At 38.8% G+C, this 15,201-nt stretch overlaps 1 protein-coding gene across 2 annotated transcripts in view; it reads right to left on the bottom strand.

The window, feature by feature from the left end:
* The window catches only part of TET2 (tet methylcytosine dioxygenase 2), a 146,997-nt gene that overhangs the window by 110,026 nt on the left and 21,770 nt on the right, over positions 1 to 15,201 (bottom strand). Inside the window, exon 2 of one of the 2 annotated variants that reach the window (XM_033214911.1) lies at positions 14,751 to 14,784. The exons of the other annotated variant lie outside the window; for it this stretch is intronic. The gene's annotated coding sequence lies outside the window, so the exon portion shown is untranslated. The remainder of the gene's footprint in view (positions 1 to 14,750; positions 14,785 to 15,201) is intronic. 2 annotated transcript variants of the gene reach the window in all.

Genomic DNA, 15,201 nt, shown 5'->3' with positions numbered 1-15,201 from the left:
TTATGGTATTAGGTCTAACATTTAAGTCTCTAATCCATCTTGAATTATTTTCGTATAAGGGGTAAGGAAAGGATCCAGTTTCAGCTTTCTACTTGTGGCTAGCCAATTTTCCCAGCACCATTTATTAAATAGGGAATCCTTTCCCCATTTCTTGTTTTTGTCAGGTTTGTCAAAAAGTCCAGGACCAGATGGATTCACAGCTGAATTCTACCAGAGGTACAAGGAGGAGCTGGTACCATTCCTTCTGAAACTATTCCAATCAGTAGAAAAAGAGGGAATCCTCCCTAACTCATTTTATGAGGCCAACATCATCCTGATACCAAAGCCTGGCAGAGACACAACAAAAAAAGAGAATTTTAGACCAATATCCCTGATGAACATCGATGCAAAAATTCTCAATAAAATACTGGCAAACCGGATTCAGCAGCACATCAAAAAGCTTATCCACCATGATCAAGTGGCCTTCATCCCTGGGATGCAAGGCTGGTTCAACATTCGCAAATCAATAAACATAATCCAGCATATAAACAGAACCAAAGACAAGAACCACATGATTATCTCAATAGATGCAGAAAAGGCTTTTGACAAAATTCAACAGCCCTTCATGCTAAAAACGCTCAATAAATTCGGTATTGATGGAACGTACCTCAAAATAATAAGAGCTATTTACGACAAACCCACAGCTAATATCATACTGAATGGGCAAAAACTGGAAAAATTCCCTTTGAAAACTGGCACAAGACAGGGATGCCCTCTCTCACCACTCCTATTCAACATAGTGTTGGAAGTTCTGGCTAGGGCAATCAGGCAAGAGAAAGAAATCAAGGGTATCCAGTTAGGAAAAGAAGAAGTCAAATTGTCCCTGTTTGCAGATGACATGATTGTATATTTAGAAAACCCCATCGTCTCAGCCCAAAATCTCCTTAAGCTGATAAGCAACTTCAGCAAAGTCTCAGGATACAAAATTAATGTGCAAAAATCACAAGCATTCTTATACACCAGTAACAGACAAGCAGAGAGCCAAATCAAGAATGAACTTCCATTCACAATTGCTTCAAAGAGAATAAAATACCTAGGAATCCAGCTTACAAGGGATGTAAAGGACCTCTTCAAGGAGAACTACAAACCACTGCTCAGTGAAATCAAAGAGGACACAAACAAATGGAAGAACATACCATGCTCATGGATAGGAAGAATCAATATCGTGTAAATGGCCATACTGCCCAAGGTTATTTATAGATTCAATGCCATCCCCATCAAGCTACCAATGAGTTTCTTCACAGAATTGGAAAAAACTGCTTTAAAGTTCACATGGAACCAAAAAAGAGCCCGCATTGCCAAGACAATCCTAGGTCAAAAGGACAAAGCTGGAGGCGTCACGCTACCTGACTTCAAACTATACTACAAGGCTACAGTAACCAAAACAGCATGGTACTGGTACCACAACAGAGAAATAGACCAGTGGAACAGAACAGAGTCCTCAGAAATAATACCACACATCTACAGCCATCTGATCTTTGACAAATCCGTGCAATTCTTGAATATTCTGGTTTGTTTTTTTTTTCCCCCCAGTCTTTTTTCTCTTTGCATTTTAGTTTTGAAGTTCCTATTATCATATCCTTAACTTCAAAGATTTTTTCCTCGGCTATGTTCAATCTACTTATGAGCCTATCAAAGGCATTTTAAATCATTTCTGTACACTATGCTTGATACTTGGCATTTCTCTTTGGTTCTTTCCTAAAATTTCCATCTCTGTATTTACATTATTCATCTGTTCTTGTATGTCATTTTTTTAAATCCCTCAGCATACTAACCATAGTTTTTTAAAAAGTTTCTGGTCTGATAATTCCAATGTCACTGCCATATTTGATTATGCTTCTGATGCTTATTCAGTGTCTTCAAACTGCATTTCCTGCCTCTTAGCATGCCTTATAATTTTTTGGTTGAATGACAGACATGATATACTCAGTAAAAGAAACTGCTGTAAATAGGCTTTTAGTAATACAATAGTAAAATGTGTGGGAAAGGGAAGGATTCTTTAGCCTTATGATTTGGTCTCACTGTTTGGTGAAACTACCCATGGACTATGAACTTCACCAGTGTTCTCAGTTCCCCTAGGCTCCCTAACATGGACAGGATGGTTTGAGTTGTCTAGACTTACATATTTTCCTTCTCCATGTGGAAAGCTAAAAGGGGGCTGAACTTAGGTATTTCCCTTCCCTTTGGGAGGTTAGGCTCATATAAAATCCCAAAAGTTTAGGCTCTGATAAAATAGTTTCACTTGAGGGCAGGCTTGAGTCCAACAAAATGCTCTGACATATTTCAAGATGGTTCATTTTCTTCTCCCCTTAGGGAATTTTCTCCAGTATTCACTGTGAACACTCCTAGAGGTTCAACTCACAAAAGTACAGGTTCTTCCATAACTGAGTCCTCCTGGAGTTTTTAACCCTCCGACTTGCCCACACTGAACAACTGCCCACACTGAGCAATTTTTTAATTACGGTTCAAGTTTTCCTACCTGGCACTCATTCCCACAAAAATTTTCCTTGTAGGTTTTTGCCCCAGTAAGTTGTGATTCTTTATATCTACCTGTCTGCTTCTCTAATATCTGATGCAGTTGTTTGCCCTATAATGTCATTTTTCTGACAGATCTAAGAAGAGTCATTAATTTTCCAATTTATTCAGCCTTTTACTTGTTAGGATGGAGTGGTGGCTTCTAAGCTCCTTACATGCCAGGTTGAAACCCAAAGTCTCCGTATTTTTTTTTTTACGTTTTTTGTTTTGTTTTGTTTTTTACTTTTTAACCATATGTCATCCCAGAAAAATATCGATCTCCTATTCTAAATAAATTTTAGGAAATAATAGTGGCAAGAAAATCTGTAAGCATAGCCTAGTTCTCAAAAAGGGTTGTTTTGCAATGTACAAATACATTTCTTTAGAAGAACACAATGATAAAATATCTTTTAAGATCTATCAAATAAGGGGTAGGCTTATCAAATTCATAATTCTAACTCTCTCTGATACCCCTAAAATTTTATTTATATACGAACAGTATAGCTATAGAACAAATTGAGGCTTTGGGTAGAAATATAATTAGCATACTAAGTTCATGTTTATAATTGTTTTGTTAATGTATATGTTGATAGGGACTGCTATGGTTCTTTGAAGTCATTGCTACCTACTCTTTTAAGAAATATATACACTATTTTTGCAGGCATATATTTCCTCACATATATCTACCTAAGTCAATATTTTATTAAACTGAAGTCTTCAAGAAGTCTCAAGATTTTTCTCAACCAATATTAATCTCCATTAGATTATAATCTTGTTTATATGTCACTTTTTAAACAGGAATCCTAAGAATATGAGCCTAATTTTATAAATGTTTTAATTTACCATGTAATAAATATTTGAATAAATGAGTTCTTGGTCTGCATTTGCTAAGTAGTAGAGAAAACAAATCAGCAAATCCCTTTTCTCCTCATGTCATCACCTTTGCATTCTTGTAGCAAATTATGTCATTTTCCAAACTAGAATTTCTTTATTTCCTTTACTGACTAAAATGACTCATTCTTATCTGCAGATTTTTAGTAAGATTGAGTCTTTTTTGTTTGTTTGAGACAGAGTCTCCCTCTTTTGCCCACGCTGGAGTGCAGTGGTGCAATCTCGGCTCACTGCAACCTCCGCCTCCTGGGTTCAAGCCATTTTCCTGCCTCAGCCTCCCAAGTAGCTGGGAATACAGGTGCGCACCACCATGCCTGGCTAATTTTTTTTTTTTTTTTTTGTATTTTCAGTAGAGACAGCATTTCACAATATTGGTTAAGCTGGTCTCAAACTCCTGAGCTCGTGATCCGCCCACCTCAGTCTAGCAAAGTGCTGCAATTACAGGCGTGAGCCACCACGCCTAACCAAGATTGAGTTTTTCTTAAAAGATTAGTCTAGGAACTTATTTTGGTAACTGGCACACAGTGGATGGAAATTTTATGCACATTTTCCTCTTAGAAACTAAGGATAGGTAAATTTTTTATCCTTTGTGGTGGCATGCAGGAATAAATTTCCTCTTAAGAAGAAAATTTATATTGTTGAGAGGTCTGAGAAGCAGATACTTTTTCATATGTTCTATTCTCTAAAGGGATATTTAAAATTTGGTTTATAAAAATAAAACTAATTTGCTTTCTGCTCTGAAAAATAGTATCATTGTATAATAAGAGAGTAGCAGCATAGCCAACTTGAAAAATGCTGTTAAACTGCCCATATCAATTTCATTACCAAAAGTATGTCATCTACTAGAATACTTCTGATGAATACTCTTTCCTCACCGAAAGATTTTCTTTTTAAGTTGCATAAAGAGTTTATCAGTTAATCGTTTCAAGTCTTAAGACCACTAGTATTCTCATTATATGACAAAATTACATATACTTTCTGTATTCCATTACATGTACATTATAATACTTTCTGTATTACAGAAAGTATACAATCTGCATGAAACCTTGAATTCAACTTTCATAGTTCTGAAATGTTTCTCATAAACATACAGGCATTTGAATGGAACACTATTCTTTTTCACTAAAAAAAAAAATGACAAGGTCACTTACAAAATGCAACGTAACAAATACCGTTGACCTTAAACAATACAGGTTTGAACTGCATGGGCTGCTTATATGTGAATTTTCTTCCACTTCTGCCACCCCTGGAACAGCAAGACCAACCCATCCTTTTCCTCCTCTTCCTCAGCATACTCAAGATGAAAACAACAAAGGATGAAGACCTTTATGATGATCTACTTCCACTTAATAAACAGTAAATATATTTTCGTTATCTTATGATTTTCTTAATAACTGTTTCTTTTCTCTAGCTCAGTTTATTGTAAGAATATAGTACATAATATATATCATAGAAAATATGTGTTAGTCAACTGTGTGTGTTATCAGCAGGGCTTCCAGTCAAGAGCAGGCTATTAGTAGTTAAGTTTATGGGGAGTCAAAAATTACATGTGGATTTTTGACAGTGAAGGGGGTTGGTGCTCTTCCACATTATTCAAGGGTCAACAGTATTTACTTAAGGTCTGTGATGCATTGCAAATAGACATACACGAACACACATGCACGTATACACACACACACACATCTACTTTGCTGAGCTCAAAGTTCAGTGAAATTTCACAAAATTTTATCTTGCCCAGGTCCTTCATTTTATAGATGAAGAAACAGTAGGCTTTCTGCCCAGTATCACACAAAACACCAAGGATATAATCTAAAGACAACCATGACTTTTTGCTATACCAAATATATACCAATTCTATCTTACCTGTCCAAGAAATGCATGCTATGGACATATGAAGGTGATGATAAGTCTCAGAAGATTAGGAAACAGGCTTCCAGAGCAGATAAAGGCAGGCATATGAAAATGAATAATGCAATCTAGAAGAAAGAGAATAGTCTGTTTCTGTAGGTTTACCCACAGCTATTTTAAAGTTGTTGCTTTACCTTCTTCACCATCCCAGGTACTGTATTGTTCATTTGACTGTAAATGGGCAATCATTACACAGGCAGCAGGGACCAGCATCCTTTATAAAGAGGCAGTTGTAGCTCAAGAGTTGCATCTTGGTAGCACCAATACAGAATTTAAGGATTACAAAAGTAAGTTACACTGCTGGTTCGAAGAAAACTGTTTTCACCTCTAATTTTTTCTCTTATTCTAATCTTCCTGTCATTTTTTAAAGAACAAAAGATGAATCAGGAACTACTGGCTTGTGTTATCTTATTTGGTTACATGATTACATATTATTTCAATCAATAACATATATTAAAACTCATTAATCAATGCTTCTCTAATTTCAGAAAGTTCTCTATACTTGGAAGAAAAATAAAGAACTACTGTAACAATTTGCACTTCATTTCCTTAGCATGGAGTAGAGCATTAATCGTTATCATTTTTTCATGCCACTAAATCTTTGGAATGAGAATTCTTTAATAGTACTGGTCTACATCCACTAAATAAACATTACAGGCTTATAATGTGCCACGCATTGTGCTAGACACTGGGGATAACACTTTGAATAAAACAGAAATGGAACTCCCATCATGGAGCTCAGAAATAACATTGAAATTCTCCTGGACTTTGAGCCAGCAATAACAGCAGGAAGAAAACTGCGCTCAAAACACTCTGAATTTATTTCCGCCATTTAAAAAAATGAATGAAGAAGGTATTTCAAACCCAGAAAAGATACTTTCTCATCATGATAGCAGATGTTAAAGATATTGGAAACAGTGCAATTTCTCCCAGTGTAGAAGGAGGAGGAAGTTGGTAGACACACAACTGAAATAAAGGCAGCAGAAGGAAGAACACAGGCAGTACTCATCTTGCAGGAGGCTTGAGCACCCTAAGTCTATTTATAAATCAGTTGTTCAAAACTAACAAGTAGTGTCGCACATCATGTTTATATTTTGAGGTAGCCACAACAGGTTTGTAAACACACAATGTAATTGAAACACTAGCATCAAAAAAGAGTAGTTGCCAATATAAATGGTATTTTAGTGACCAGTGTTTCCTTGGCTCCAGAAGCTCCTGGAAGATTGTCTCAGCTATACCTCATGGATCCAAAAGCCTAATTTTACCTATAAATAATCAATGGATATTTTATCTATCTTCAATTTCCAATAAGGAGAAATCAGCAAAGAGAAGACAACACTGGCAGCCTTAAAGAGAAAAGCAGTAAAAATAAGATTATTTCATTACCATTTTTTAAAAGAGATGGGTTCTCACTGTGTTGACCAGGCTAGAGTGCAGTAGCTATTCACAGGCACAATCATAGTGCACTACAGCCCCAAACTTTGAGGCTCAGGCAATCTTCCTGCCTCAGCCTTCCGAGTAGCTGGGACTACAGTCATTGCCATTTTAGAAACCATTTTCATTCACTCCAACTTTCCCCAAATATTTATTGAGTGTCCACCATGTGCTAGCCACTGTTTGATATGCTGACGCTACACGTCAGTGACCCAAACAATGTTCCTCATCTCACAGTACTCACATCTACTGGGGAAAGCAGACAATAAAAATTTTTTAAGAAAAGCAGAAACATTTTGCCAAGGGTTGATAAACTATGCAATTCCCATCAAAACACCACCATCATTCTTCAGAGAATTAGGAAAAACAATTCTAAAACTCATATGAAAACAAAAAAGAACCCACATAGCCAAAGCGAAACTAAGCACAAAGAACAAATTGGGCAGAATCACCTTACCTGGCTTTATACTAGAAGGCCATAGTCACCAAAACAGCATGGTACTGGTATAAAAATAGGTACATAGACCAATAGAACACGACAGAGAACCAAGAAAGAAACCCACATAATTACAGCCAACTGATCTTTGACAAAGCAAACAAAAACATAAATTAATGGGGAAAGGACACCCTATTCAACAAATGGTGCTGGGATAGCTAGTAAGCCACATGTAGAAGAATGAATCGAGATCCTCATGTCTCACCTTATATAAAAATCAACTCAAGATGGATCAAAAACTTAAATCTATGACCTGAAACTATAAAAATTCTAGAAGATAACATCAGAAAAACCCTTCTAGACATTGGCTTAGGCAAAGACTTTATGACAAATAACCCAAAAGCAAATGCAACAAAAACAAAGATAAATAGGTGAGACTTAATTAAACAAAAGAGCCTCTGCACAGCAATAAGAACAGTCAGCAGAGTAAACAGACAACCCACAGAGTGGGAGAAAATCTTCACCATCTACACATCTGGCAAAGGACTAATATCCAGAATCTACAAGGAACTCCAACAAATTAGCAAGAAAAAAACAAACAATCCTATCAAAAAGTGGGCTAAGGACATGAATAGACAATTCTGAAAAGAAGACATACAAATGACCAACAAACATATGAAAAAAATGCTCAATATCACAAATGATCAGGGAAATGCAAATCAAAACTACAATGCAATACTTTATTCCTGCAAAAATGGCCATAATTAAAAAATCAAAAAACAGTAGATGTTGGCGTAGATGTGGTGAAAAGAGAACACTTCTACACTGCTGGTGGGAATGTAAACTAGTACAGCCACTATGGAAAACAGTGTGGAGATTCCTTAAAGAACTAAAAGTACAACTACTATTTGATCCAGCAATCCCACTACTGGGTATCTCCCCCGAGGAAAAAAGTCATTATATGAAAAAGATACTTTCACACACGTTTATAGCAGCACCATTCACAATTGCAAAAATGTGGAACCAACCCAGATGCAAATCAATCGGTGAGTAGATAAAGAAACTGTGGTAGACTCCAACTCCCAGCGCGAGTGACACAGAAGACTGATGATTTCTGCATTTTCAACTGAGGTACTGGGGTCATCTCACTAAGGAGTGCCAGACAATCGGTGCTGATCAGCTGCTGCAGCCTGACCAGCGAGAGCTGAAGCAGGGCGAGGCATCGCCTCACCTGGGAAGTGCAAGGGGGAAGGGAATCCCTTTTCCTAGCCAGGGGAACTGAGACACACAACACTTGGAAAATCGGGTAACTCCCACCCCAATACTGTGCTTTAAGCAAACGGGCACACCAGGAGAATATATCCCACACCTGGCCGGGAGGGTCCCACGCCCACGGAGCCTCCCTCATTGCTAACACAGCAGTCTGTGATCTAATTGCAAGGCAGCAGCGAGGCTGGGGGAGGGGCGTCCGCCATGGCTGAGGCTTAAGTAGGTAAACAAAGCCGCTGGGAAGCTCGAACTGGGTGGAGCTCACAGCAGCTCAAGGAAACCTGCCTGTCTCTGTAGACTCCACCTCTGGGGACAGGACACAGCTAAAAAACAACAGGGGAAGCAGCAGAGGCCTGTGCAGACGCAAACGACTCTGTCTGACAGCTTTGAAGAGAGCAGTGGATCTCCCAACACGGAGGTTGAGAACTGAGAAGGGACAGACTGCCTGCTCAAGTGGGTCCCTGACCCCTGAGTAGCCTAACTGGGAGACATCCCCGACTAGGGGCAGTCTGACACCCCACACCTCACAGGATGGAGTACACCCCTGAGAGGAAGCTTCCAAAGTAAGAATCAGACAGGTACACTCGCTGTTCGCAATATTCTATCTTCTGCAACCTCTGCTGCTGATACCCAGGCAAACAGGATCTGGAGTGGACCTCAAGCAATCTCCAACAGACCTATAGCTGAGGGTCCTGACTGTCAGAAGGAAAACTATCAAACAGGAAGGACACCTATACCAAAACCCCATCAGTACGTCACCATCATAAAGACCAGAGACAGATAAAACCACAAAGATGGGGAAAAAGCAGGGCAGAAAAGCTGGAAATTCAAACAATGAGAGCGCATCTCCCCCTGCAAAGGAGCGCAGCCCATCGCCAGCAATGGATCAAAGCTGGTCAGAGCATGACTTTGACGAAATGAGAGAAAAAGGCTTCAGTCCATCAAAATTCTCAGAGCTAAAGGAGGAATTACGTACCCAGCGCAAAGAAACTAAAAATCTTAAAAAAAGAGTGGAAGAATTGACAGCTAGACTAATTAATGCAGAGAACATCATAAACGAAATGACAGAGATGAAAACCATGACACGAGAAATACGTGACAAATGCACAAGCTTCAGTAACCGACTCGATCAACTGGAAGAAAGAGTGTCAGCGATTGAGGATCAAATAAATGAAATGAAGCGAGAAGAGAAACCAAAAGAAAAACGAAGTAAAAGAAATGAACAAAGCCTGCAAGAAGTATGGGATTATGTAAAAAGACCAAATCTACGTCTGATTCGGGTGCCTGAAAGTGAGGGGGAAAATGGAACCAAGTTGGAAAACACTCTTCAGGATATCATCCAGGAGAACTTCCCCAACCTAGTAGGGCAGGCCAACATTCAAATTTAGGAAATACAGAGAACGCCACAAAGATACTCCTCCAGAAGAGCAACGCCAAGACACATCATTGCCAGATTCACCAAAGTTGAAATGAAGGAAAAAATCTTAAGGGCAGCCAGAGAGAAAGGTCGGGTTACCCACAAAGGGAAGCCCATCAGACTAACAGCAGATCTCTCGGCAGAAACTCTCCAAGCCAGAAGAGAGTGGGGGCCAATATTCAACGTTCTTAAAGAAAAGAATTTTCAACCCAGAATTTCATATCCAGCCAAACTAAGTTTCATCAGTGAAGGAGAAATAAAATCCTTTACAGATAAGCAAATGCTTAGAGATTTTGTCACCACCAGGCCTGCCTTACAAGAGACCCTGAAGGAAGCCCTAAACATGGAAAGGAACAACCGGTACCAGCCATTGCAAAAACATGCCAAAATGTAAAGACCATCGAGGCTAGGAAGAAACTGCATCAAAACGAGCAAAATAACCAGTTAATATCATAATGGCAGGAACAAGTTCACACATAACAATATTAACCTTAAATGTTAATGAACTAAATGCTCCAATTAAAAGACACAGACTGGCAAACTGGATAAAGAGTCAAGACCCATCAGTCTGCTGGATTCAGGAGACCCATCTCACATGCAGAGACATACAGAGGCTCAAAATAAAGGGATGGAGGAAGATCTACCAAGCAAATGGAGAACAAAAAAAAGCAGGGGTTGCAATCCTAGTCTCTGATAAAACAGACTTTAAACCATCAAAGATCAAAAGAGACAAAGAAGGCCATTACATAATGGTAAAGGGATCAATTCAACAGGAAGAGCTAACTCTCCTAAATATATATGCACCCAATACAGGAGCACCCAGATTCATAAAGCAAGTCCTTAGAGACTTACAAAGAGACTTAGACTCTCATACAATAATAATGGGAGACTTCAGCACTCCACTGTCAACATTAGACAGATCAACGAGACAGAAAGTTAACAAAGATATCCAGGAATTGAACTCATCTCTGCACCAAGCGGAACTAATAGACATCTATAGAACTCTCCACCCCAAATCAACAGAATATACATTCTTCTCAGCACCACATCGCACTTTTTCCAAAATTGACCACATAATTGGAAGTAAAGGACTCCTCAGCAAATGTAAAAGAACAGAAATTATAACAAACTGTCTCTCAGACCACAGTGCAATCAAACTAGAACTCAGGACTAAGAAACTCAATCAAAACCGCTCAACTACATGGAAACTGAACAACCTGCTCCTGAATGACTACTCTGGGTACATAACGAAATGAAAGCAGAAATAAAGATGTTCTTTGAAACCAATGAGAACAAAGATACAACATACCAGAATCTCTGGGACACATTTAAAGCAGTGTGTAGAGGGAAATTTATAGCACTAAATGCCCACAAGAGAAAGCTGGAAAGATCTAAAATTGACACTCTAACATCACAATTAAAAGAACTAGAGAGGCAAGAGCAAACACATTCAAAAGCTAGCAGAAGGCAAGAAATAACTAAGATCAGAGCAGAACTGAAGGAGATAGAGACACAAAAAACCCTCCAAAAAATCAATGAATCCAAGAGTTGGTTTTTTGAAAAGATCAACAAAATTGACAGACTGCTAGCAAGACTAATAAAGAAGAGAAGAGAGAGGAATCAAATAGACGCAATAAAAAATGATAAAGGGGATAACACCACCAACCCCACAGAAATACAAACTACCATCAGAGAATAGTATTAACACCTCTACGCAAATCAACTAGAAAATCTAGAAGAAATGGACAATTTCCTGGACACTTACACTCTCCCAAGACTAAACCAGGAAGAAGTTGAATCCCTGAATAGACCAATAGCAGGCTCTGAAATTGAGGCAATAATTAATAGCCTACCCACCAAAACAAGTCCAGGACCAGATGGATTCACAGCTGAATTCTACCAGAGGTACAAGGAGGAGCTGGTACCATTCCTTCTGAAACTATTCCAATCTATAGAAAAAGAGGCAATCCTCCCTAACTCATTTGATGAGGCCAACATCATACTGATACCAAAGCCTGGCAGAGACACAACAAAAAAAGAGAATTTTAGACCAATATCCCTGATGAACATCGATGCAAAAATTCTCAATAAAATACTGGCAAACCGGATTCAGCAGCACATCAAAAAGCTTATCCACCATGATCAAGTGGCCTTCATCCCTGGGATGCAAGGCTGGTTCAACATTCGCCAATCAATAAACGTAATCCACCATATAAACAGAACCAAAGACAAGAACCACATGATTATCTCAATAGATGCAGAAAAGGCTTTTGACAAAATTCAACAGCCCTTCATGCTAAAAACGCTCAATAAATTCGGTATTGATGGAACGTACCTCAAAATAATAAGAGCTATTTATGACAAACCCACAGCTAATATCATACTGAATGGGCAAAAACTGGAAAAATTCCCTTTGAAAACTGGCACAAGACAGGGATGCCCTCTCTCACCACTCCTATTCAACATAGTGTTGGAAGTTCTGGCTAGGGCAATCAGGCAAGAGAAAGAAATCAAGGGTATCCAGTTAGGAAAAGAAGAAGTCAAATTGTCCCTGTTTGCAGATGACATGATTGTATATTTAGAAAACCCCATTGTCTCAGCCCAAAATCTCCTTAAGCTGATAAGCAACTTCAGCAAAGTCTCAGGATACAAAATTAATGTGCAAAAATCACAAGCATTCTTATACACCAGTAACAGACAAACAGAGAGCCAAATCAGGAATGAACTTTCATTCACAATTGCTTCAAAGAGAATAAAATACCTAGGAATCCAACTTACAAGGGATGTCAAGGACCTCTTCAAGGAGAACTACAAACCACTGCTCAGTGAAATCAAAGAGGACACAAACAAATGGAAGAACATGCCATGCTCATGGATAGGAAGAATCAATATCGTGAAAATGGCCATACTGCCCAAGTTTATAGATTCAATGCCATCCCCATCAAGCTACCAATGAGTTTCTTCATAGAATTGGAAAAAACTGCTTTAAAGTTCATATGGAACCAAAAAAGAGCTCGCATTGCCAAGACAATCCTAAGTCAAAAGGGCAAAGCTGGAGGCGTCACGCTACCTGACTTCAAACTATACTACAAGGCTACAGCAACCAAAACAGCATGGTACTGGTACCAAAACAGAGATATAGACCAATGGAACAGAACAGAGTCCTCAGAAATAATACCACACATCTACAGCCATCTGATCTTTGACAAACCTGAGAAAAACAAGAAATAGGGAAAGGATTCCCTATTTAATAAATGGTGCTGGGAAAATTGGCTAGCCATAAGTAGAAAGCTGAAATTGGAGCCTTTCCTTACCCCTTATACGAAGATTAATTCAAGATGGATTAGACACTTAAATGTTAGACCTAATACCATAAAAACCCTAGAAGAAAATCTAGGTAGTACCATTCAGGACATAGGCATGGGCAAGGACTTCATGTCTAAAACACCAAAAGCAATGGCAGCAAAAGCTAAAATTGACAAATGGGATCTAATTAAACTAAAGAGCTTCTGCACAGCAAAAGAAACTACCATCAGAGTGAACAGGCAACCTACAGAATGGGAGAAAATTTTTGCAACCTACTCATCTGACAAAGGGCTAATATCCAGAATCTACAAAGAACTCAAATAAACAAGAAAAAAACAAACAACCCCATCAAAAAGTGGGGAAAGGATATGAACAGACATTTCTCAAAAGAAGACATCCATACAGCCAACAGACACATGAAAAAATGCTCGTCATCACTCGCCATCAGAGAAATGCAAATCAAAACCACAATGAGATACCATCTCACACCAGTTAGAACGGCAATCATTAAAAAATCAGGAAACAGCAGGTGTTGGAGAGGATGTGGAGAAATAGGAACACTTTTACACTGTTGGTGGGATTGTAAACTAGTTCAACCATTATGGAAAACAGTATGGCAATTCCTCAAGGATCTAGAACTAGATGTACCATATGATTCAGCCATCCCACTACTGGGTATATACCCAAAGGATTATAAATTACTACAAAGACACATGCACACATATGTTTATTGCGGCACTATTCACAATAATAGCAAAGACTTGGAATCAACCCAAATGTCCATCTGTGACAGACTGGATTAAGAAAATGTGGCACATATACACCATGGAATACTATGCAGCCATCAAAAAGGATGAGTTTGCGTCCTTTGTAGGGACATGGATGCAGCTGGAAACCATCATTCTCAGCAAACTATCACAAGAACAGAAAACCAAACACCACATGTTCTCACTCATAGGTGGGAACTGAACAATGAGATCCCTTGGACTCGGGAAGGGGAACATCACACACTGGGGCCTATCATGGGGGGGGGGGAGGGGGGAGGGATTGCATTGGGGAGTTATACATGATATAAATGATGAATTGATGGGTGCTGACGAGTTGATGAGTGCAGCACACCAACATGGCACAAGTATACATATGTAACAAACCTGCACATTATGCACATGTACCCTAGAACTTAAAGTATATTAAAAAAAAAAAAAAGAAACTGTGGTATATTTATATGATGGAATACTACTCAGCCATAAAAATGAATGAGTTGATGGCATTTGCAATGACCTGGATAAGACTGGAGACTATTATTCTAAGTGAAGTAACTCAGGAATAGAAAACCAAACATCGTATGTTCTCACTCATAAGTGGAAGCTAAGCTATGAGGATGCAAAGGCATAAGAATGACACAATAGACTCTGGGGACTCAGGGGAAAAGGGTGGGAAGGGGGTGAGGAATAAAAGACTACAAATAGGGTGAAGTGTATACTGCTTGGGTGATAGGTGCACCAAGATCTCACAAATCACCACTAAAGAACTTACCCATGTAACCAAACACCACCTGTTCCCCAATAACCTATGGAAATAAAAAAATAAAATTAACAAAAAAGAGAGAAAATAAGGCAAGGTCAAGAGTGATAGTTCTGTTAGACAGAATGGTTAAGGAATTTATCTCTGAAAAAGTAATACTCAAGGAGATTTTAGAAGGAAAGATAGAAGCAACACCTGTGGCTCTCTGAAGGAAGGGTGCTCCAAGAAGAGGGAACAGCAAGTGCAAAGGCCTGGAGGATAAAGGATGCTCGTCTTGTTGCCAGGATAGCAAGAAAACCAAGGAAATTAGAATAGAATGAGGGAGAGTAGTGGCAAGAAATGGAATCAGAAACACAAATAGCAGCCAATTCACTTGAGGACTGGTGAGTCATGAAAAGGGCTTTGGCTTATATTCTGAGTGAAACAGAGACCCATTAATGGTTTTAAGCAGAGGAGAGGCATG

Source organism: Trachypithecus francoisi, unplaced genomic scaffold, assembly GCF_009764315.1.
Source record: "Trachypithecus francoisi isolate TF-2019V2 unplaced genomic scaffold, Tfra_2.0 Lachesis_group1, whole genome shotgun sequence".
NCBI lineage: Eukaryota > Metazoa > Chordata > Mammalia > Primates > Cercopithecidae > Trachypithecus > Trachypithecus francoisi.
The sequence above is the reverse complement of the archived record's forward strand: the minus strand, read 5'-3'. Positions and strand labels throughout refer to the sequence as shown.